This window comes from Mesoplodon bidens (genome assembly GCF_964165515.1).
Source record: "Mesoplodon bidens genome assembly, chromosome: 18".
Taxonomy (NCBI): Eukaryota; Metazoa; Chordata; class Mammalia; order Artiodactyla; family Ziphiidae; genus Mesoplodon; species Mesoplodon bidens.
This window is the reverse complement of record NC_138175.1, coordinates 25,958,125-25,982,921: the sequence shown is the minus strand read 5'-3', so window position 1 is coordinate 25,982,921 and position 24,797 is coordinate 25,958,125. Positions and strand designations below refer to the sequence as shown.

The 24,797-nt window shown below is 38.5% G+C and overlaps 1 long non-coding RNA gene across 2 annotated transcripts in view; it reads left to right on the top strand.

Annotated features, from left to right (window-relative positions):
* LOC308606257 overlaps positions 1-24,797 on the top strand; it is a 1,608,653-nt gene that overhangs the window by 1,391,811 nt on the left and 192,045 nt on the right. The window lies entirely within an intron of this gene.

Sequence of the window (24,797 nt, the reverse complement as noted above, 5' to 3'; positions counted from 1 at the left end):
GTCCTGAGGAATTTGAATGTTTAAAACCTGAGGAAAGGGCCTCCCTGGTGGCGCAGTGGTTGAGAGTCCGCCTGCCGATGCAGGGGATACGGGTTCGTGCCCCGGTCTGGGAGGATCCCATATGCCGCGGAGCGGCTGGGCCCGTGAGCCGTGGCCGCTGGGCCTGCGCGTCCGGAGCCTGTGCTCCGCAACGGGAGAGGCCACAACAGTGAGAGGCCCGCATACCACAAAAAGAAAAAAAAAAAAAAAAAAAAAAACCTGAGGAAAGGTAAATGAAAAGGAGGGGCTAGGAAGATCTGAGAAAAACTAGGAGTGCTACTAAATATGGTTTACCCTGGAATTTTCTTCCATGAATATGTATTCCAGTGAGATATTCAGTGCTTAGAAAACAAACAAGTCATCAAACTGGCATCCGGGAATGGAGGGCAAAGCAAAGGAGAAGTAGAATCATTTAGAAGCTGCAGACTGTCCCTTTAGCAAATGACTGAATACTAAATTTAATTGGATGTGCTCCACTAGAGAAAATAGTCTACTCATTAAAATATCAATACTTGAAGTTCCAAGCAATCTGGCATCTTTTTTGAATTACAATATGTGCAAAAAAAGACTTGTACAATATTTTATCCCAATGATAGTTTTTATCCATAAATTTATATTGGGTTTGCAATCTGTGGAGATAAAAATTTTCTAGACATAGATCACCTGCTTTTGAATCAATGTTATAAACATATTCATATTTGTAAAACTGAGAGAATGTTATTTTCTAGTCCCGAGAGCTTAAATCAATTCCAAACACATATTTTCAAATCCTTTTAATTTTGATTTGGAATTCAAAGTAAAAGATCAGCTTTGTGTTGTGGAAAGAATATAAGCAGTCCAAAACTCTGGGGTTTTGTCCTAGATTTAAACTTCAGTAACTCTCTAACCCTCAACTGGTCCTTCAAATTAGATTTCCAGAAATACAGATTAGAGATTGTTCCCAGCTCTGTTTGGAAGACCAAATGATAAAACATTTCTGCCTGAATCTTATAAATTTTAAGATAGCATTAGGAGTGTTTTTATAATATATATTAAAGATAATACAGAAGTAATCCTAACTTTGATTTAAAGGATTGTTGATTTATGTATCAGTTTGGCAGTAAAATATAAACTTTTTCCTGTGGTCTTCAATATCCTATACAATAAGGCTCCTGACTATCGCTCTTAACACATTGATCTTGTCACACTGGTCCTGCATTCCCCCTAACATGAAAGGCTCAATCTCACCTTGAAGGTTCTCATTTGCTATTCCTTCTTCCTGGAAGTTTTTTCTTCCTGATGGCTTGGTCCTTTGCCTCATATAGGATGCACCTCAAATAACACATCCTCCGAAACACATTACTTGGCAACTCTGTATAAAGAATGACCCAACCCACAGCCAAACTCGTCCTCAATGGTGAAAAACTGAAACCATTTCCACTAAGATCAGGAACAAGACAAGGTTGCCCACTCTCACCGCTATTATTCAACATAGTTTTGGAAGTTTTAGCCACAGCAAAAAGAGAAGAAAAAGAAATAAAAGGAATCCAAATCAGAAAAGAAGAAGTAAAGCTGTTACTGTTTGCAGATGACATGCTACTATACATAGAGAATCCTAAAGATGCTACCAGAAAACTACTAGAGCTAATCACTGAATTTGGTAAGGTAGCAGGATACAAAATTAATGCACAGAAATCTCTGGCATTCCTATACACTAATGATGAAAAATCTGAAAATGAAATTAAGAAAACACTCCCATTTACCATTGCAACAAAAAGAATAAAATACCTAGGAATAAACCTACCTAAGGAAACAAAAGACCTGTATGGAGAAAATTTTAAGACACTGATGAAAGAAATTAAAGATTTTACAAGAGATAAACCACACACATATGGTCACCTTATCGTTGATAAAGGAGGTAAGAATATACAGTGGAGAAAAGACAGCCTCTTTAATAAGTGGTGCTGGGAAAACTGGACAGCTACATGTAAAAGTATGAAATTAGAACACTCCTTAACATCATACACAAAAATAAACTCAAAGTGGATTCAAGACCTAAATTAAGGCCAGACACTATCAAACTCTTGGAGTAAAACATAGGCAGAACACTGTATGGCATACATCACAGCAAGATCCTTTTTGACCAACCTCCTAGAGAAATGGAAATAAAAACAAAAATAAACAAATGGGAACTAATGAAACTTAAAAGCTTTTGCACAGCAAAGGAAACCATAAACAAGACCAAAAGACAACCCTCAGAATGGGAGAAAATATTTGCAAATGAAGCAACTGACAAAGGATTAATCTCCAAAATTTACAAGCAGCTCATGCAGCTCAATAACAAAACAACCCGATCCAAAAATGGGCAGAAGACCTAAATAGACATTTCTCCAAAGAAGATATACAGATTGCCAACAAACACATGAAAGGATGCTCAACATCATTAATCATTAGAGAAATGCAAATCAAAACTACAATAAGTTATCATGTCACACCGGTCAGAATGGCCATCATCAAAAATCTAGAAACAATAAATTCTGGAGAGGGTGTGGAAAAAAGGGAACACTCTTGCACTGCTGGTGGGAATGTAAATTGATACAGCCACTATGGAGAACACTATGGAGGTTCCTTAAAAAACTAAAAATAGAACTACCATATGACCCAGCAATCCCACTATTGGGCATATACCCTGAGAAAACCATAATTCAAAAAGAGTCATGTATCAAAATGTTCATTGCAGCTCTATTTACCATAGCCAGGACATAGAAACAACCTAAGTGTCCATCAACAGATGAATGGATAAAGAAGATGTGGCACATATATACAATGGAATATTACTCAGCCATAAAAAGAAACGAAATTGAGTTATTTGTAGTGAGGTGGATGGACTTAGAGTCTGTCATACAGAGTGAAGTAATTCAGAAAGAGAAAAACAAATACCATATGCTAACACATATATATGGAATCTAAGAAAAAAAAAAGTCATGAAGAACCTAGGGGTAAGACAGGAATAAAGACACAGACCTAGTAGAGAATGGACTTGAGGGTATGGGGAGTGGGAAGGGTAAGCTGGGACAAAGTGAGAGAGTGGCATGGACGTATATACACTACCAAACGTAAAATAGCTAGCTAGTGGGAAGCAACCGCATAGCACAGGGAGATTAGCTTGGTGCTTTGTGACCACCTAGAGGGGTGGGGTAGGGAGGGTAGGAGGGAGGGAGACCAAGAGGGAAGAGATATGGGGACATATGTATATGTATAACTGATTCACTTTGTTATAAAGCAGAAACTAACACACCATTATAAAACAATTATACTCTAATAAAGATGTTAAAAAAAATGAAAATAAAAAAAAAAAAAGAATGACCTCCTTCACACATACCTTCACAGACAGGTGCTTACTGGCAAATTTCTAAACAGTGTTGACTTACCAGTCTTCATACACTAACTGGATTTAGGTATTTATCATTTCTTTATTTACATATTCATTGATTTATATTTTGTCTTCTGTCATGCCTCACTCTTTGCAAAGGAATATAAGTTTCATGAGAACAGGAACTCTTGTTCATTAATATAGCCTTAGTCTTAGTCTTCATGGCTATAGAAGGAAGGAAGGAAGGAAGGAAGGAAAAAAAGAAACCCTAAAATTTAATTGGAAAATTGTGAAAAATTTATGGCGTTATTTGGCATATAGTTAATACCTAATAAATAATAGTTGGAATGGTTATGGTTATTTTTGCTCTTGTTGTTTGCATCATATAGATTCATTCCTCAGGGGGTGGGAAAATCTTAAGATTTGGTTTGGGCATCATTGTTCCTAGGAAATTCCTAGGAAGAGTTAGTGCCATACTTAGCACTTAGCTCTTACCCAATTACCAGTGGAATAATCAGCAGTGTCGTGAACAACACCATGAGAAGCAGTTGGGGTAACTCATACCTGAAATTTGAGCAAGGAAATTAATTTGTAAAACCCAAGATTTCTGAACCATTAAGTCAAGGTCTAACTCTTTCACTTTCAAAATTGCAAAATATATCTGTTTCCTTTAAGCATTTCATGGTTTATGTATTATAAATATATATTGAGATTATTGTGGTGTTTCAGTTTAGTGAAAGATCTATTAACATTCAATTATCAGTGAGATTGTTTTAGTGTTTCCATCCCTGGAGAAATTTCAAATTCATTTGTCTTTTGACCAGTAATGCCTAGTTGTCTCTATATGTGTTGAAAGAGGATATTTCAAAAATCGTATACCAGGCAACAATTTCTTATGCTTTACCCATGAATAAGGCATCACAAGATTTATGGCAAAAATTTTTATAAAGTAACGTGTAATAAGAAGTAATTATAACGTGTATAACGTGTATAAAATAACGTGTAATAAGAAGTAGTTAGAATCTAGTAAATAAGTCTGATTTTAATATAATAATGATAATTATTAATAATTACCATCTGTGTTATTTTTATCATTGTTGTTTTGATGTTGATGATGCATGTTGTTTTAGAAAATTGAAAGTGTTGATCAGAGAGTTACTTGATAACAATCATTTTGCTGCTTCTCATGCAATTCTCTCTATTACAGGCATGCATGACAGGCAGAAAATAGATTAAAAATTAGGAATAAAATAAATACTTCTTTTTCAGCATTGATTTATTCAAAAACTCCTCTGTGTCTCAACAGTTCAGGTTGTCCTGATGACTCAGTATAAGCTGAGCAGTTTGAAAGAGGTTCAAGATGTATTTTAATAGGGCATGTCTAAGAAGTAGAAATTTGCAAATGAAATACTTATTGTTAGTTTAGGTTTAATTTTAAAGGAAACTATTCTTAAGAGAATCATCTTGAATCATTATGTTGTAGTGCTAAGTGTAGTGTGTTATACATATTTTCAAGCTAAGCAATAGCCCAATTAATATTGAAATTCCTGAAAACTCAGTTCTGGTGACTACTCAAAATAAGGTCTGTGCAGGAAGTGCTTCCAATGAAGTCAAAAGAAAGTATTCCTTCATGACTTGTCCTTTTTAAGCTTTAGCTGCTTTATATTCTACTGATTTGCTAGTCATCATTCATCTTCTCTTTTGCCGGTTACCTCCGTAATTATTTTTACCTTTCATAGGCCTCCTTCTTTTGTCAGCTTCTCTATTCCAAAGGTTTCAGAACTTTTCAGAAGATCATTCTTGAATGAAGCCTGAAGGAGGTCCTAAATTCATCCTTTCACTTTGGTTAATTTTTATTATATTTTTCTCATTAACAGTCTTCTTTAAGGATTAGATTGAAAGAACCAGGAGTATTATTCCATATCACCTCATTAGATGGGATTCAGTGTTTGAATACTAATTACATTGACTTACGGTTAGAAATTTCGTGTATGGTTTTGAAAATTTAGTGTTCTTTTATTCTCTTTAGCATCTATTCGAGAGTTAAAAAGACTAAGACATTACACAGACAAAATGGGCATTTTCTAAATTTCCATTAGGAATAAACAAGCACACTGAATTACACAAAAGCTAGCCTAAGCACTCCTTTGAAACCAAATCCAAGATAAAACCTATTGTTTTGAGTTCCAAAAAGTTTAGTGAGAGGATGGTAGGTTTGAGCGTTTCTATATTTCTTAATTTGCATTTTTTGAAGCCATAAAACCTCTTTGTTCTTGGAACCTCTGTATAAAAACAGTATCAATGCTGTGCTATTGCCTGCTACATATTTTTGCAGGAAATAAATTTATTAAAGACTTCAGCACATGTATTTAAGTCTGGATTTTTTAGGTGTGAATTTACCAGACGAGATAACAATAAAGCCTCTAGGAGGCATTGATGACACATGTTTATGCTGCTGAAGTCCATTTGGACCAAGGATTTATTTCTAAATGTGCATCCCTCCATTTGTACATGGATGCGTTCGCTCCTATGAGAAATACTAAGCATTTTGAGAAATAGTTACATGAATCCCAATAGTCCCTGCAAACAATATAAGTCAGGAACAATCTGTGTGAAAAAAGAGTTTAACGTATGGGATTACGGGATTGGGGAAGAAGGCATTTTGCGCAATTTGGAATGATATGTCATCTGAGCAAAGGCTTGAGTTAGTACTTTAATAACTGGAGATAAGCAGGAAAGAGACAACCAGGCTGAGGGCTTAGCATCAACAAAGGCACAGGATATGAAACAAGCCCTTATCTGAACATACCAGGAACTCTCCCAGCTAATATCATGAGGTTGGAACACTTTAACATCGTTTCTACAATCCATTATTTTAATTTATTATCCTTGGTCTTTGCTTGGTCGAATTGTTTCCATATTGCTATTATTTTAGGTATTTAATGTTTACTTAAATTTACTAACGTATGTGTAACTTGCTTTCTTCTTTATTTCTTCTGGTATCTCAGACCTCTTATCTGAAATATCTTTTCTTCTGCTTGAAAAACTTGCTTTAGAATTTCCTTTGAAGAAGTTCTGCTGGTGATGCATGATCTATTTTTGTGTGCCTGGTATGCCTTTTCTTCTATTATCACTCTTTATTCCTTAATTGGAAGAGCTTGTATATTTATAATTAATAGAATCATTAATCTATTTGGATACTGTGTGCTATTTATTCGACCTATTCTAGGTTTTCACTTTCTTTCTCTACCCTCTCTTGCCCTCTCATTTGATTTTGATTGATTGAAAAGGACTTCACTTGGTTTTCCCTTTACTAGTGTGGTATTAATGCCCTCTAATTCTGAACTTACAGTGACTAATCTGCAAATTAAATATGCATCCTTAATTTATTAAATTCTAAAGTCAATTAAGGCCATTATTTCCCTCCTGAATAACATGGAAATTTTGCATAATTTAAATCTTTTGTTTTTCTCCTAAATTATGTGGCATTGCTTTTGTGTATTTAATTATAATTAATTTATATTCCACAAAATATTATTATTTTTCTGTAATAGTTGATATTTATATATACATTAATTATCTAATCTTTGTTCCATTCAGATACTCTTTCATCTGGGATCATTTTCTGCCTGAATAAAGCACATTTTTTAGAATTACCTTTAGTGTAGGTCTGAGGATGGTGAATACTCTTTTTGTGTGTGTGTGTCTTAAATATCTTGACTTCTGAAGAATAATTTTATTGAGACTTGAGTTCTAAGTGGGTGCTTGCTATTTTGCTTTCTGTGTTTTTTTAATTTTTTTCAATATATATGTATATTTTTTGGTTGCGTTGGGTCTTAGTTGCAGCATGCAGGGTCTTCATTGAGGTGTGCAGGATCTTTTGTTGTGGTGCTGGCTCTTCGTTGTGGCACACAGGCTTCTCTCTAGTTGTGGCATGCGGGTTATCTCTCTCTAGTTGTGGCGCGCAGGGTCCAGAGCACATGGGCTCTGTAGTTTGCAGCACGCAGGCTCTCTAGTTGAGGTGTGCAAGCTCAGTAGCTGTGGTGAGTGGGCTTACTTGCCCCGTGGCATGTGGGATCTTAGTTCCCTGACCAGGGATCAAATCCGCATCCTCCTGCATTAGAATGTGGATTCTTTACCACTGGACCACCAGGGAAGTCCCTTCTGTCTTTTTTTACATTGAAGATATCATTCCACTTTCTCAGGCTTCCATTGTTCCTTTTGAGAGGTTAGGTGTCAAACTTCTGCCTCTTTGAAAGTAATGTTTTATTTTTCTCTCGTTCTTTTTAAGATTTGCTCTTTATCTGTTTTCTATACTGGTTTACTATGCTGTGTCAGTTTGTGGAGTTTGAATTATTTTGCTTGGAAATTTTTAAGGTTTTTAAAACTGAGGATTAATATCATTTTTTGCTCTGGATATTATCAGCTGAGATTTTTTTTTTTTTTTTTTTGCGGTACGTGGGCCTCTCACTGTTGCGGCCTCTCCCGTTGCGGAGCACAGGCTCTGGACCTGCAGGCTCAGCGGCCACGGGTCACGGGCCTAGCCGCTCTGCAGCATGCGGGATCCTCCCGGACCGGGGCACGAACCCGTGTCCCCCTCATCGGCAGGTGGACTCCCAACCACTGCGCCACCAGGGAAGCCCCATCAGCTGAGATCTTTTCAATATTCTTTCTGCTCTTATTTTTAATATCTTCTTCTAGTATTGTCCAACTTTGTTCACTCTGTTTTCTATATTTGAACTTCTCCTTGAGTTTACTCTGTCTTCTCTTTCCATGCTGAATTCCAGATACTTCTGATCTATATATATTCCAGTTCACTAACTGTTTTCTGCTTTGCCTAATCTACCATCAGAAATGTCCAGTGAATTATTAAATTTAATGATTTTTTTCATTTCTAGAATCTCTTGTTTGCTATGTCACCTCATATTTTCCTGCTCTGTGCACATATTTTCAAGATAGTTGTTGATTTTTTAAAATATAGTTAGCAGGTTTTTGTTTGTTTGTTTGTTTTGAAATAATGTTGGTTTGATGGTTTCAGCAGTTAAAATTCAGTGTCTTTATCTGCTCCCTATTACTCTTTTGCTGGTTTCACTCATATTGTCTTATTTCCTTTTGTGGCTGATTAATCTTTGTGTACTGGTCCTTGAATTTGAATAAGTGTGCACATTTCCTGAACCCTGGAATAAATATGCCTTTTTATACAGGGATGAGGGGTTTGATCCTGCTAGGTGTCTGGGGGAACTGTTGTTTTGGGACTACCTAAAACCAAGTTTATGACTTGAAGTTCCCTGCTGTCCCATCTGGATTATATATAAACCTGAAGAAAGCTCTACTGTGGCTAAAACTTCTCAAGATTTCTTTCCTCCCTTCTCATGCTAGTCTCAGCATCCAAATATTCTTTTCATTGGTTACTTTTTTAAGGGTGGGGGGAGGAACATATGTATTTTTTCCCATCCCTGAAATTTCAACTTAATGTAAGAGTAGGTCTTCTGTAAGACTCTTACTTTCGATGAGGCTGGCCTTCCGTTTGGTATTTCTCACTTTGTAAGAATGAAACATCAAAGCACAAGAGTCTGATATTGGCAGATGCCACCCAATGAAAGGGTTTTGTGCTTTAGTGCTTCAGCTTCCTAACTATCTTTTTAGATCTTCAAATCTTTTAAGGTGATTACTTGTTTTTTATTCTGACATATATGCTGCTTTCTTATGAGAGGTGATTAGGACAATCTCATTTATTGTACTGTACTTTTCCTTGACTGCTCACTGTTCCATTTCTGTCATTATTTTTCCATATTGTCAAATTCTATGAAGTTTCCTCTTACTTCAGGTTCTAGATTCTCTACCAAAACAACACAGAAGCAAAATAATGAGATCTGTGGAGTGGCTCTGATATTGTTCCTTTTCCTTTTGTCAGAATTTTGTCATGATGTTCTTTCCTCTTTTAACAGTTGAATGACTAATTCCTATAGTTTAATAACCATCTCTTTTCATTATATTACTTTTCCTTTCATGAGATGGGGCATATTTGTGTGGCTCATAAGTTTTCACTGCCCACTAACATAATTTGTGTGTGTGTGTTACTTTCTGCTTTATAACAAAGTGAATCAACTATACATATACATATATCCCCATATCTCTTCCCTCTTGCATCTCCCTCCCTCCCACCCTCCCTACCCCCCCGCCTCTAGGTGGTCACAAAGCACTGAGCGGATCTCCCTGTGCTATGCGGCTCCTTCCCACTAGCTATCTATTTTACGTTTGGTAGTGTATATGTGTCCATGCCACTCTCTCACTTTGTCCCAGCTTACCCTTCCCACTCCCTGTGTCCCCAAGTCCATTCTCTAGTACGTCTGCATCTTTAGTCCTGTCCTGCCCCTAGGTTCTTCCTGACCTTTTTTTTAGATCCCATATATATGTGCTAACATACAGTATTTGTTTTTCTCTTTCTGACTTTCTTCACTCTGTCAGACAGTACGGGGTTAAAGTAGCAGCTGATTAGGGGGCTCTGGCTCACTCAGGCTGGGGGGAGGGAGGGGTACAGAATGCAGGGCAAGGCTGCGGCGGCAGAGGCTGACGTGACGTTGAACCAGCCTGAGGCGCGCCCTGTGTTCTCCCAGGGAAGTTGTCCCTGGATCACGGGACCCTGGCAGTGGTGAGCTGCACAGGCTCCCGGGAGGGGAGGTTTGGATAGTGACCTGTGCTTGCACACAGCCTTCTTGGTGGCTGCAGCAGGAGCCTTAGCGTCTCATGCCCGTCTCTGGGGTCCGTGCTGATAGCCGCGGCTCGCCACCGTCTCTGTAGCTCATTTAGGCGGCGCTCTTAATCCCCTCTCTTCGCGCACTGGGAAACAATGGTCTCTTGCCTCTTAGGCAGGTCCAGGCTTTTTCCTGGACTCCCTCCCAGCTAACCGTGGCGCACTAGCCCCCTTCAGGCTGTGTTCACACAGCCAACCCCAGTCTTCTCCCTGGGATCTGACCTCTGAAGCCGGAAACTCAGCTCCCAGCCCCCGCCCGCCCCGGCGGCCGAGCAGACAAGCCTCTCGGGCTGGTGCGTGCTGGTCGGCACCGATCCTCTGTGCAGGAATCTTTCCGCTTTGCCCTCCGGTGCACCCCTGTTGCTGCGCTCTCCTCCATGGCTCTGAAGCTTCCCCCCTCCGCCACCCGCAGTCTCCGCACGCGAAGGGGCTTCCTAGTGTGTGGAAACCTTTCCTCCTTCACAGCTCCTTCCCACTGGTGCAGTTCCTGTCCCTATTTTTTTGTCTCTGTTTATTCTTTTTTCTTTTGCCCTACCCAGGTACGTGGGGAGTTTCTTGCCTTTGGGGAGGTCTGAGTTCTTCTGCCAGTGTTCAGTAGGTGTTCTGTAGGAGTTGTTCCATATGTAGATGTATTTCTCATGTATTTGTGGGGAGGAAGGTGATCTCCACTTCTTACTCTTCCTCCATCTTGAAGCTCCTCTCCCATAATTTTTGATACTTATATTTGCTTTGGAATACCAAAATTGATATATGTACATTGCAGGACATCAGAGCAATAGACAGAAAACAATATGATATTGAAGCACAACTGTTATCATTTTGGAGTATTTCTTTTCACTTTAGTAGACTTTTCATTACAAAGCTCTTAAGCACAAAGTGATACCTTTTTCTCTATTTAACATGGGTTAATGTTCATTTAATCTCAACTGGCTTATTGCTGACACTTATTAATGTATAGTATTGCATTAACTGGTAGGCTCAAGTTAAAAGCTAATGCTTTGAAGATAGTTCATCTGGGTTTGACTTCTAGATCACTGTTTATATATCTAGATCACTGTATATAACAGTTTTCTCAAACTGTTTAGAATTCATGTATTAAACGCAGATAATAACAGTAGGGCTTATTACATAAGTTAATACATATAAAACACATAGACATATTTCTGGAATATATTCAACACTGATGATTGCCACTTTTAATATTCAGAAGTTTGAAGAAGTCGGGATATACTATGGACAGAGTTTTGTTCATATTTTCGATTTGGAACATTATATGCATTATTATTTCCAAAATGTTTTAGGTAAACCATGTAGAAAACTAACAACACAAACCAGTTGAAGGTCTTCTTTTTTCTGGCATTTTATGACTCATCAAATTAAGAAAGTTAGACTCCATACATTAGAGCAGAGTGAAGTTGTATGTGTTTGGGAGGGGAGTGTTATCTTAGTACAGTATGATTTTGTCTATTTCCCACAGCTTCCCAACATTGGTTCAGCTAATAATCAGGAAGTTTTTTTAATGTTGTACATAAAATCTGTAGTGATAATGAATTAACAGCATCATCACATTTATATTTCTATTCTAAATTAAATTAGTTTTCTCCATTTGTAGCTATGGTAGAGCTCTAACTGTCTCAGTACATGCCACTTGGAGAGATTGATCACTTCTAGAGACTCTTCTCTCACGCACAGTACCAGCTCTATGGAACAATCAATCCTGACGTTTTTAAGTTTCCTGAAGGAGCAGCACAAGGTGGGGAAGGGAGCCTCTCCCACATTTATAGAGCACTAGATGATCACAGCTAGAAAGCATCTTAGAGGCCATCTTTTTTCAGGTGATGAAATGGGGTCTTCAAGATTGTTTCTCCATCAGGCCAAGTGACGGCACATAGCTAGTCACCTGCATCACTTGGAAGAACCAATTGGCCCTTATCATGACAATTTTAGTTTGGTTATTTTATGTGTCTCACTGGGCTGTCTCATCAGTGATTTAATGGACTCTTATAATCTCCCTGGATCTTGAATTCTGAATCATAATAACTTTCTCACAGTACTTAGCCCTTTGAAGAGCTGTTCAAGTTTTTCTAAACTCTTTTTATATTTTCTACTAGAGTTATACTCATTCTTATTTCCATTATTCATGAAGGCATGCAAACAGTTGTAAAACCTCAAAATGTGAGCCCAAAGGTTTCTTTTTAATTTTCAATTCCAAAGACTATTTGGATTAAACCCACCTTGAATTGCCCTCTAGACATTAATTTTCCAGTAGTTGTCTTGTAAAGGCCTTATTTTGCTTTTGTTCACAAGCCACAGATGTGAAATATGACTGCACCAACTAGAAAGACTTTGGCAGCTAGAAGGAGAAGTTTGCTATTTAAATTAGCTTAAATGAAAAGAGAATAAAGGGAGTATATTACCTCACAAAGCAAGGTGTCTTGTTGAAGTGTGTTATATTAGGTGGGTATAGGTTAAGCTGTTGAAAAACATGAGACCCGAAAATGCAGTGGTTAAACTGGGTAGGAGATCTATTTCTCAAGATGTAGGTGGACCATATGTCTGCCATACATTTGTAAGTGGGCCATATGTAGGTCGACTGACTATTCATAGCAGATGTATGGCTCTGCTCTTGGAGTTGTCCCCCAAAAGTTGTTTCTCTCTTTTAACTCCAGCATCCCATATGATATTATCAGCATTTTTCTGTTCATTTATGGCTCTTTGGACCCATATATATGTTCTAGCCCATCTAAGAGGGGAACAAAAAAAAGTACAGAACAAGCAAGTTGCTTTCAAAGAGGTAACGTGCAAGTTGAAAACAGGTCAGTTCTGTTCACACTCTTTCCAAGGACTCATTCTCAAGGTCATAGCTAGCTGTGAAAATGGGTGGCCTAATAATATTGAAGTGAATTGTATTATTAAAAGAAAGAGTGGAGAGTAGGTACTAGGGGTGTTTGGGGGGTGGGCGTAGGGAGAACTAGCAGCACCAGCCACAGGCAAGTTTCATAGGGTATTGATTCAGCAACTCAATTATGTCAACTTTTCTCTTTTCCTCTTTTTGACCATCAACAATGTGTGAATTTTCCCTTGTGCCAGTTCCCCTCACTGTCCCAAGAAAGCCACAGATGATCCAAATCCCCAGTCTAGACATGAGATAATGAGGGGAAAAAAGGACTATTCTTTTTGTAGGATTTTATATCAGGAGTGGTTTAACCTTACCCAGAAGTCCTTCAGCAGACTCTCACAGGGTTACATGCCCACTTAATGGATCTGTAAAGAGAATCAGAGCACTACCATTACTTAGAACAGTCAGTATTTACTGCTGAGCTGGGACTGGGTCTTGACCCCTAAGTCACAGAGGTAAGGGATAGATGCTTGAGCAAACCTGAAGTACTATTTTCAAGGAGGAAGAAGGAGGATGGATAGAAGGTAACCACTGCTTACTGAACAGTTCTGTTTTGAGACCAATAAAAGGTACCGCTGCTCAGTTTAACGTGGTTTCAGGAATCTTATGATCACCTTTTTTCCTCCCCAAACAAATAAAGTTCAGATAGTTTAGAGGACTTGAACAAGGTCATATGGCAAGCTAATGGTTGAACTGTATAACGTCGTTCTTCCAAAAGCTCCAAAACAAACAAATGTGCATATAAATAACCAAAGCAACCCATTTTTCAACATATGTTTATGTTGATAAAGCAACCGCTATATAAATTTGTACACATGAATGAACAGCTAGAATTCATTGCAACATTTTCTCGACGGGGCCTTAAAAATAACCACTGTCTTCAAGTTGTAATTTTCCACTTCTGGTCTTCAAGAAAAGCAAGGGCTCTTCCTCTCTGTGACTTCCATCAGGTCCAGACACTGGAACGGTATGGTGATTTAAATTAAGTGGTGTTGATTCTGCAATTATTATGCAACTAGTTTTGTATAGGGAAATGAAAGTGGGAGAGAGAAAAGAAAATGTGAGAGGCAGGAATTCTACATGGGGAAGGTGAAGGCATAAAGTTAATATGAATTCTGGAGAAAAATGAGAAATCAGAATAGAACCTGTGGGCTGTAGTATAGAAAATATTTATGAAGTAGATGGATTTTGATTTCCCGTTAGCACAGTTTTATAAGAACAGACTAAGCATCAGAGTAGAGGTATCACTGTGTAGTGCTCACAGTGACAAAGACAAAGAGAGGGGAACAAGCATTAAGACGAGAGCAATAAGAGGATGGGAAACTGGCCTTATGAGGTGGACCAGAGAGTTGAAAAAGGGCACACAGGGTGCCCACTGGACTCATTAAAGCCTGTCTCAGGTTCCTCTCTGAGTTAGAGTTTGAGCTTCATTCTGGAGAGTGAGGGAGACCTTTAGCAGGGAGTGAAAATTAGACCATTAGAAAAGATGAATTGGACATGTGCGTGCTTGATAAATTGAGAGGTGGCAAAAAGTCAGTGAAACCAGTTAAGAAATGACTGCAATAATCAAGGGGCAAGTTTTTGTGCTTTTTTGTTTGCTTTTTGGTAAAGGTTTAGACTACCTTGACAGGAATAGTGGGAAACAACACAAAGGCAAGCAGGTTAAAAGGTGAAGGTAGCAGGTCACAGCATATCGTTTGAAGTGACGATGGACATACTGCAGCTCAGTCTAAGGTGGAGCTCCTTGATAACTAGAGCTTTCAAACTCTGGAGTGAGCCACCTCAGCAGGTAGCAACTGCCCCACCACTGAAAGGATACCTGAAGGGACACCTGAAAGGAAACATTAACTTCTGTATTCAGTGTGGCTGGCTAAAAGGAGGTAATTGATAAAATCTTGTTTTCATCTCAATCATGCAAACATTTCATGATTGTATTCTGGAAATGAACCTTCAGATGGAAGACTTAACTAATAAAACTCAGAAAAAAGTATTTACACTTTTAAAAATTCTTTTATATAAAAGAATCTATAAGAAAACACCATACAGGTTTACAAAACTTGAGCGAGAAAGAGAGTGAGGGAGGGAGAGAGAGAGAGAGACTAAGAAAGGGGGAGAGCTTATATAAGCTAGGTGTAATGTGTATATTTTTTTAAATCAGTAGTTCTCAACTGGGGGCAATGCTGTTCCCTACAGTTCATTGATTAATGTCTGGAGACATTTTTGTTTTTCACATCTGGGGAAGCTTCTAAGAGGGAGAAGCAGTGGTGTCCCCCAATCTCCAGTCCAAAAAAAAAAAGCATCATCTGGCTCAAGATGTCAGTACTGTTGAGGTGAGAAACCCTGTTTTAAATGAAGAGGTACCCTGGCCACTCAATCCACATTCTTGTTCAGTTTGAAATTGTGTGTGCTGTTGGTCATATATTGTGTTGATTTACAGATACATGTGTAAGGAATGCAGGAGCTGGGTTATTTCCCCAGTGCATGATGTAAGTAAAGCATCAGAAATAAAAAGTGCCTGAGATATTAGAATAAAACTGCATGCTCCTCTCTGTGAATGACTTCTTATTCCATTTCATTATTAAAATAGGTTCTTCTTCTGAGAGGCATAACATTACTCCAGTGTGACATCTCATTTAAAATTGTCCTTAAGAACAGCAGATAATAATATTGTACCTGGCTTCATAATTTGACTCAAAAGCTAAAAACTGACCAGATTTGTCCAGCATTTTATTTAACATTGGTTAATGTGTGAAAAAGTCATAGAGTGAGACCTTTCAAAAAGGCCTATTTAAATCACACCATAATAAAAGTGTGCCTTAAATTCAACAGCAAATTTGTTATTAATAGAAACCTTGTCAATTATTCAATAAAAAGGACTTTCTGACAAGGAAGATTGCCAGATGCCTAGAAAAGACTGTAGCAAAGTCGAGGCTCTCCTTGTGGTACATTCATTAGAAAGGACCTTAGAAATTACCTGAATTTGTAATGATGAAACCGAACTCAGAGAAGGGAAGTCTAAAGACTCACATTTGACATAAGTTTTTTATTTGCAGACTAGAATCCAGACATTCTGACTCCCAGCCCAGTGCTCCTTCCAGGGCCTCAGGATATCTTAGTTTTTGAGAATAGAACCATGTTTCAAGGAATTATCTAATGCAGATTCTCCCCAGGGAGGCAATCGTAGTCACTGGAACTAAGAGAGGCCCAAAAAGAAAAAACAAAAACAAAAACACAATTCCATGGCCAAATAAGACTTGGAAATATTTCATGCTGCACCTCAAGAATATATCTACTTCACATTTGCACATGAAGAGTATCTAAACTTATTTCACTTAAAAGCTTAGTTAACTTAAGAGACACTCAACTTTGTCTACAGTAACTTGATGATGAAGTTATAAATTCATGGAGCACCAGCTAATGTTCCATTGGTCCACAGCTTCTTGCAAAACATAAAAATCAGTCAAACTCTATCATGCTCAATGTTTTAAACCTGGCCCTTCTGTCTGAAGTGACTCTTTTGTCCTTTCCTTCTTGAACCAACTCCCCCTTTCCCTGCAAAGTCTCATATTGAGGGTCATCTCCTCTGAGAAGCTTCCCTGATCATCCTCTGCTTTAGATGACACTTCTCTTCTGTTAAGCATCCTCTGAAGATTTCTGTTGCACAGCATTTCACACTATAATTTGTGATTGTGTTTTCTTTCTCTCCCACTAAAGAATATCATCCTTGAATTGCCTTCTTAGTTTATATCATTGTTAGGAATATAGTAACTGCTTAATAAATGAAATCTCATTAAATAAATTTTACCATTTTTCTTCAAATATCTTTAGAGAAGAAAATCTCAAAGCTTCATTGCAAATATAATCTTTCCTCTTAGAAAATATTCTATTTTATCTTACTCAGAGCTTTCTATTATTCTGTCAACAAAATATATGCTCATTTAATTGCACCATAGAGTTGTTCTCTGATGTCTTTCATATACACATTTATAGATATATATCCATGTCTACTCATGCACAGAGTGGATGGAAAAAGAAGCGGATATGCCATTTGTGGATTATTACATTTGGTCAGGTTCAGTGTATCATTAATTAAATATGTGAAGCTCTGAAAATCAATGATAATAATTGACATGGTTGACAGAATGAATATTATGTGCCCAGAATTGTCTAGGCATTTACAGATTTTTACCCCCATCTTGCAACCACCTTCAAAGTTAGCTAGAGAAATAGTAAAGAACACTTCTTGGAATTTGGATCTTGGCTTTGAATTTTTGACCTTTGAATTCGGATTCTGCCGCTGATGTTCTTAAACATCAGTGTACTCACTAATAATACTAATAATAACAATAACAGTAACAATAGCAATGTCAAAAGGCTGTCATAAAAATTAAACAAAGTAGTACTTTAAAAATCCTAGCCCATGGAAAGGTATCACCATTTATTTGATATTCATTTTGTTTCTTTTTCATTACTATTGTTATCTAGAGGATTTAAAACCAAAGTTCTTTCTCAAATATTTTACATCTGAGTCAAACAAATCAATTTTCAGTTAATTATGTGTTTTAAGAATATTCTACTTAATTGCCAGATATAATAGGAATTAGAGTAGTAGGTTGGTTCACTATAATTTTACTAACCTGTTTCCAGTTCTTTCATAAAACAGTGATCTGTTCAAATTTTGTCAAATTTATGGTTCTTTGCAAAGATACGTGTTCCTAATCCATCTGCCTCTGTACATGAGTCTATAGCACCTATCACTCTAATCCTGCTGTGCTTTGACAGGCTTGCAATCTAGGAATGAAATGATCCAGGAGAGATAAGATGGATACGCTCAGTTCTGTAAACATAGGGATAAGGAAAAGCAATGTGGCTGTGCCTTAAAATGATAAATTTCAGTAGCTCAGTTTCAGATTCCTTATTTTTAATTATTTCCAGGTTGAGTCAAGTTAACTTTCTCTCTGAGGGGTGTTTTCTTCTCCAATACACACAACACCAACAGGCTGACTCATACCATGACACTATGTTAAAGACTGTGACATGAAATATGAACCCAGACCCTGGACCTGTCCCACTAGACCAGCAGGCCCCCCCGCCATATACCATCATGCAGGTGGTCAGTTATCTCTCCCCTTTGCTTCAGTTCCACTGTTCCTGCTGTGGTTTGAGCGGACGTGTTTGTGAACATGTGCATTTATCACACATTTTAAACTATGACTCTTGCCTTTGCACCTGGATTCCTCCTTTGACCCTTGACCCTGTCTAAGGACTCAGCTTGTTCTCTCAATCAGAATGCTTTTGTGTAAAGTACTCATTATACCCAGCCCTGGGTTATGGTCTCACTTCAGTCCCTACTATTGCAGGAAATTCCGAAGGATCACCCGGACAATCCATCACATTTCTCTGGGTACAACAATACACGGGTGAAAAGCAGTTATTTTTTTAATGACCCCTCTCAACTCTTTAAAAAAAAGAAAAATAACAATTTAACAACTTCCTCTGGGAGCACAGTTCAGTATTTATCTGTCTTCCCTGCTATCACACATCTCCTTATCTCTAGTTTCAGTCTTTTCTCTAACTAGTGGCTGTCTGTCACCCTTCAAGTGAATATGGGAGAAATTAAGTAAAACAGACAGCAGCCTATAGGGCAGCAGATTTCTAAGTGTGGTCCCGGACCAGTAGCAGCAATACCACCTGAGAACTTGTATGAAATGCAAATTATTGACTTCCGCCCCAGACCTATTGAATCAGAAATTCTGGGGTTGGGGTCTAGCACTCTGTATTTTTAAATGCTCACTAGGAGAATCTGATTCCTGCTGAAGTTTTAGAAACACTCAGAAGTGATTATGAGTGTAGATTCTTCATTCATATAAACTGGTCCCACTGATTACTAGCTATGTGGCTGTGAAAAGATATTAAACAGCTCTCTACCTCTACTTTCTCATGTAAAATGCAGGTAATAATGGAAATGACAGTATAGGGCTGTGAAGTATACATAATTAATACAGGTAATGAACTCAAAAAGGTGCCTGCCACACTGTAGAGTGTTCAATAATGATAATTATAGCAAAGGTCAAAAGAAGGCATTAACAACAGAGTCCAAATATTGAGGCGGTGAATGAAATACTAACATTCCTGAAGCATGTTCACATTTTCATGTTATTATCATTATTTTCAGCAGTTCCGCTCTATTGTATCTTCTGCCTAGAATGAGATACATGATTAGGTTTTTAGTTGTCAGGTCAAACTGCTTCTTGATTTCCAGGGCAAGTAGAAGGAGAAACAAGTGTGTGTGTGTTTTTCCTTACTAAATAAATATTAGTCAGTGTTAGACATGGAACGTAAAAGTGCAGTAATTAAGTGCCGGGTGTCATGGAATCAAAAAACTCTTCCCTTTGGAAGAACCTCAGAGATCAGCTGTTGCAATAACCTGACTAAGGTTTAAATTTCCTCAAAAGTTTCCCTGACAAGGTTTTGTCGGCACTACATCCTACGTGAGGGGAGTTTCACTACCTCACAAAGCAAGCTGTCACCTTATTGGACCTTTTCAATTATCAGAATGAAAGGAAACTTTCCTTTTCTTTAGTCTCTGTTGTTTCGTGGTGTGCAAGCTGTAGCACAAAGTACAAGCTAATTAACCTGCAAGAGCCTCTGAGTCTCTCCAGAAGGGAGATAAGCATGTCAGCCTCAGAAGTGTATCCTCAGGATTCAGTGAGAAGACACCTGTACAGCACCAAGCACTGAGATACTGTTCAACTAAAGATGTCTCCCTTGGGGATATATGTACACATATAGCTGATTCACTTTGTTATATAGCAGAAACTAACACAACAATGTAAAGCAATTATACTCCAATAAAGATGTTAAAAAAAAAAAAAAAAGATGTCTTCCTGAAGGGAAACAACTTCTGCAAAATAAGAATAGGCTAAGACAAATGGGGCTAAACGTCTCTAATGTCTCTATTTCTTTAAGGCAGATCATTGTCTTAGACATAATTTTAATATAAGAGACAAGACATGGAAAAGGAATTGGATCTTATCCAACTTGGTCCTTACAGAAAAAGCCTGTAAGGACCAATGCATATTTTAAAGCTACAATGGCGTTGGAGCCTAGTGTTTGCTGACAGTTCTTTCCTTGACAGCTTTCATTGCTATTTATGAGTTTGTCTTATTTTTGGCGATATTAGAATGTGATTTCCAAGTTTGCCTGTGTATTTAATCTTTCCTATTCTTTGATATAGCTCTTCCCACTTGTGTTTGCAAGTGTTGGGATGTCACCTTTTTGTTAATTAACTCCTTTCTTTTTCCCGTCTCCTTGTTGTGTACTCTGCAGGTTTCCTTTTTTTTTTTTTTTTGGTTTCCTAGTGACAGCTTCCTTTCCATTCTTTTTCTCTGTTTGCCTCTCCTGAGAGGGAGCCAGTGTCAAAATGTTAGCTCAGTCGGGCTTCCCATTACCAGCTCTGCAAGTCCCCAGGCCCCTCCTGTATTTAGCAGTCTAGGAACAATTATGGCCCAAACATCATTTTCAAATTGTCATGTAAATATATTCACAAGTCTCAAGAAAATAGGAAAAATACAAACACCTGTGAAATAATGATTACTCTTGCCTTACCTCATGCCCACTTTGTCTTAGATTTATCCAGATTCTTGCATTGCAAGCTGATATAGCTATGCTGGAACTGTGAAATTACTTATCAGCTAGTAAGGTTAAGGGCCTAAGGTGGGAAAATTGCTGGTTGACCAAAGCGGTGGCTCCATTACATCTTAAAACTAAAGGAGATAAAATGAACTAGTCTCAAAACCTTAAGTGTCTTAGTCTGTTAACAGACTAAGATGTAAGTCTGGAAGATGTCCCACAGAGAAGAATTAGTCAAGTAATAACAACAACAACAAAATAATAAATGGGAAAATTCTAGATATCTTCTAGTATCTTCTTGGACCTTGAATGTTTTAAGCAGATGCTTGGTCATTGATTACCAGGTATTCATTTACCAGGAAGCATGTTGGGTTAAGTGAGATGGAAATATGTGATCCAACTTTTAAGGAGTTTATACTGTGTGTGCAGTTTTCTGATTTCCCTGGAGTCTCCTCCTTATCTATCCCATGCTTATTTCTGTTTCTGCAGGCCCAGCACCAAACACAGGGAGCAAAACATTTTACCTAGCTAGTATGGTTTGAACTGAACCAAACTCATTGTTAAAATGTGATAATGATTTGTTAAATGTCTGCCTTTCTCTCAGACTTGAAATCCCATGAAGGTCTTGTTTGTTTCATTCATCCACCTTTCCATGGGCTTGGCATGTGGGAATTTCTCTAGTCAATCAGCAATAAGCTTTGAGCATTTACTAACAAGTAAAGAGGCAGAAGTGGTATAGGAAAAAATGGGGCACAAGAGGATGGTCATGTCCCAGGTCTCGGGTGAGTCCCTGGGACGGGCTGACAAGTGAGGGTCCTTGGCTTTGCGGAGGAAAGAATTCAAGAACAAGCCATAGTAAAGTGAAATCAGGTTTATTTAGGGAAATGCACACTCCATAGGCAGAATGCATTCCATCTTAAAAGGCAAGAGTGTCCCGAGGTGGTTAGTTTTTATGGGCTGGGTAATTACACAGCCTAACAAGTGGGAGGAATATTCTAACTATCTTGGAGAAGGGGTGAGGATTTCCATGAATTGGGGCACCACCCACGTTTTGGCCTTTTATTGTTAGCATCAGAACTGTCATGGCGCCTGTGGGTGTGTCATTTAGCACGTGCTAATACATTACAGTGGGTGCATAATGAGGCCCAAGGTCTACTGGAAGTCAAATCTTCCACCATCTTGGGCCTAGTTGGTTCTAACTGGTTTTTGTGGTATCCTGTTCTTAATGGTTGTATCATTCTTTTAATGGTTGTGCCCTGCCCCCTTCCTTCTTGTCTCAGAGTATTTGGGACTGTTCTATGCCCATACCAATTACTATGCACAGACATTGCTTTAAGAAAATGCCAGTAGGTTATGATTATTTTCATATGTGGTAGACAAACCAGTATATTTGTCTTTTTGTTGGGTTTTCATCTAAGAGATGTATCTCTTAGGTCTTAAGTGAAAGGGAAAACCTGACCATTAAAGGAGGGGAATACTTCTTGGTGGTGCCATACCTTCATTCTCTCTCTCTCTCTCTCTCTCTCTCTCTCTCTCTCTCTCTCTCTCTCTCTCTCCTCCACTTTGGAGACTTAGTGAAGAATAAGATCAATGAATTACAAAAGTTAGTGTTCATGGTAAAGTTGTATCTAAGTTAGACACAATTTTATTTCATGTTCCTCTATACCTATTTCTTTCATTATCCTTATTCATAGACTTTTGAAAGTTCCAATTTATCTCAGCAGAGCTATCAAAGCCATTAAAGAGTAGATAATTAGTGGGGATTTTGCATACTCTTAAAGCAGATCTTTAAAAAGTGCACAGAATACAAAAGAAGACAGTGGTGGTATAAGAAGTAGAAAATAAGATGAGAACCTATTCGAAAGGAAGGGGGTATTAAGAGCCAGGGAATTTGAAATTTCTGCTCAAGCTGCTCTTCCCACAGATAGTGCCCCCCAGCTACTAACCCTTGAAAGTTTTAAGTTTAGTATTATCAAGAGATGCCATATGCCTGATGATATTAGTTCCATAGGCAAGGATCAACAGCCTTTCATTCCTGATTAATTTATGCATCCATTCACCCATTCAATAAACATCGAGTGCTGACTTAATGCCAGTTACTGGTATAAGCATTGAGACAGAGTGGTTAACAGGTTAGACATGGATGCTTACCTTATGGGGCTTAAATTCTAAGAGGGGAGAGGGTTTATAAATAAGTAAACACATAAATAAGGAAAGTAGTCTTTCCTTTGCATATAAAAATATTTATTGCATTCTATAAACAGATAAAGTGATAAAGACTACATATAGGGCTTCCTTGGTGGCACAGTGGTTGAGAGTCTGCCTGCCAGTGCAGGGGACACGGGTTTGTGCCCCAGTTCAGGAAGATCCCACATGCCATTGAGCGGCTGGGTCTGTGAGCCATGGCCGCTGAGCCTGCGTGTCCGGAGCCTGTGCTCCGCAACGGGAGAGGCCACAATAGTGAGAGACCCGCGAACTGCAAAAAAAAAAAAAAGACTACATACAAAATGGGAGACGGCACCTTAGGATGTGATATTTAAACTGACATACAAAGGGTGAGGAGATGCCAATAATTTCACCAGCCAGCAATAGAGTTTTCCAAGAAGAGGTCTCAGCAAGGGCAAGTGCACCAACATGGCAAGGGGACTTGAAGCTCAAGAAACCAATAGGAATCCAAGGTGCCTACAGTGTGTCAGCAAGGAAGGGGGGTTGGCAGAGGTGGATTGGGAGACATCATCCATGAGAAGCAAACCTTTCATGGCTTTGAAGACCATAAGCAGAATTTGATTTCAGGCAAATGTTAACAGGAAACATGAAAGGTTTTTAAAGGGACAGTGGCGTAAACTGTATCTTTAAAATGTTACCATGGTTACTCTGTGGAGGATGGTTCATGGTAGGAGAAGTGGAAGAAGGAAGATGTGAGTTTCTTGGATGAGAGTGGAAATAGAACGTAGTGATCACATGTTTTTGAGGGAGAGTCAGACACTGTGAGTTCAGTTCAGTAATCTCTATGGCCCCTTTTAAAGCTACTCTAGAACCATTGAAAGTTTCTTAATGTCGAAGTGTAACTATACAAGAATAAATGATACAACTATACAACTAACAATGTACGTTCCTATTTATTTGGACAATGTCTTAGCAGCTTTTGCAGAGGCTAATACACAATTATCTAAATGATTGCTCTTCCATCAATGTTGATAATATATGCTAATTTTTTGAGAGAAATAAGAATTGCCCCTACGATATCAGATGCTAGACTTATAATTCCTATCTTGCAAGGCGATAGAAGTATGAATGTGTTGACAGAGTTTAGTCCTAAGACTAAGTCCTGCTTCCACAAGCTGCTATCCACATGGGATCATCTATGCCAACCTCCTACCCTCAGAATCCAGGCCTTTCATTTCTGATCTGAGATTATACAGGGACTGATGGATACTGATTTCTAATGACATTGCTTATAACTGCTGTTTTTTTTTTTGTTTTTTTGTTTTGTTTTTGCGGTACGTGGGCCTCTCACTGCTGTGGCCTCTCCCGTTGCGGAGCACAGGCTCCGGACACGCAGGCTCAGCAGCCATGGCTTACGGGCCCAGCTGCTCCACGGCATGTGGGATCTTCCTGGACTGGGGCACGAACCTGTGTCCGTTGCATCAGCAGGCGGACTCTCAACCACTGCGCCACCAGGGAAGCCCATAACTGCTGGTTTTAAGAGTTATATCCCAACATACAGTGACCCTAACTCCACTTTGTGCTACTTATCCCATCCCTTCAAGGGCTCTGACCCTAGTGCATTTTCTCCATTTGTTTTCTGTAGCTCAGTCTTCCAGCACCACCAAAGCTGAGATACATGAGATCTTAGCACTAAGATTCCTTCACTTGAACACTGATGACAATTCTGGCCTCCTTGTTTGTATTTCTTCTGATGTCACCTTTAAGTCTCAAGTCTCCTGAAAATTGGCCAGATCCTGCTTCACTTTGCTCTGTTGTTATGTCTGAGAATACTTCCTGAAGTTAGTTTCCTGTTCAGATCCAGATGGTGATAGACTAACCTTTCTAAGGAGAGGTTATTCAATGAGAAAATACTATAAAATGTACAGTTGTTGCTAGGGCATAGTTATAACAAC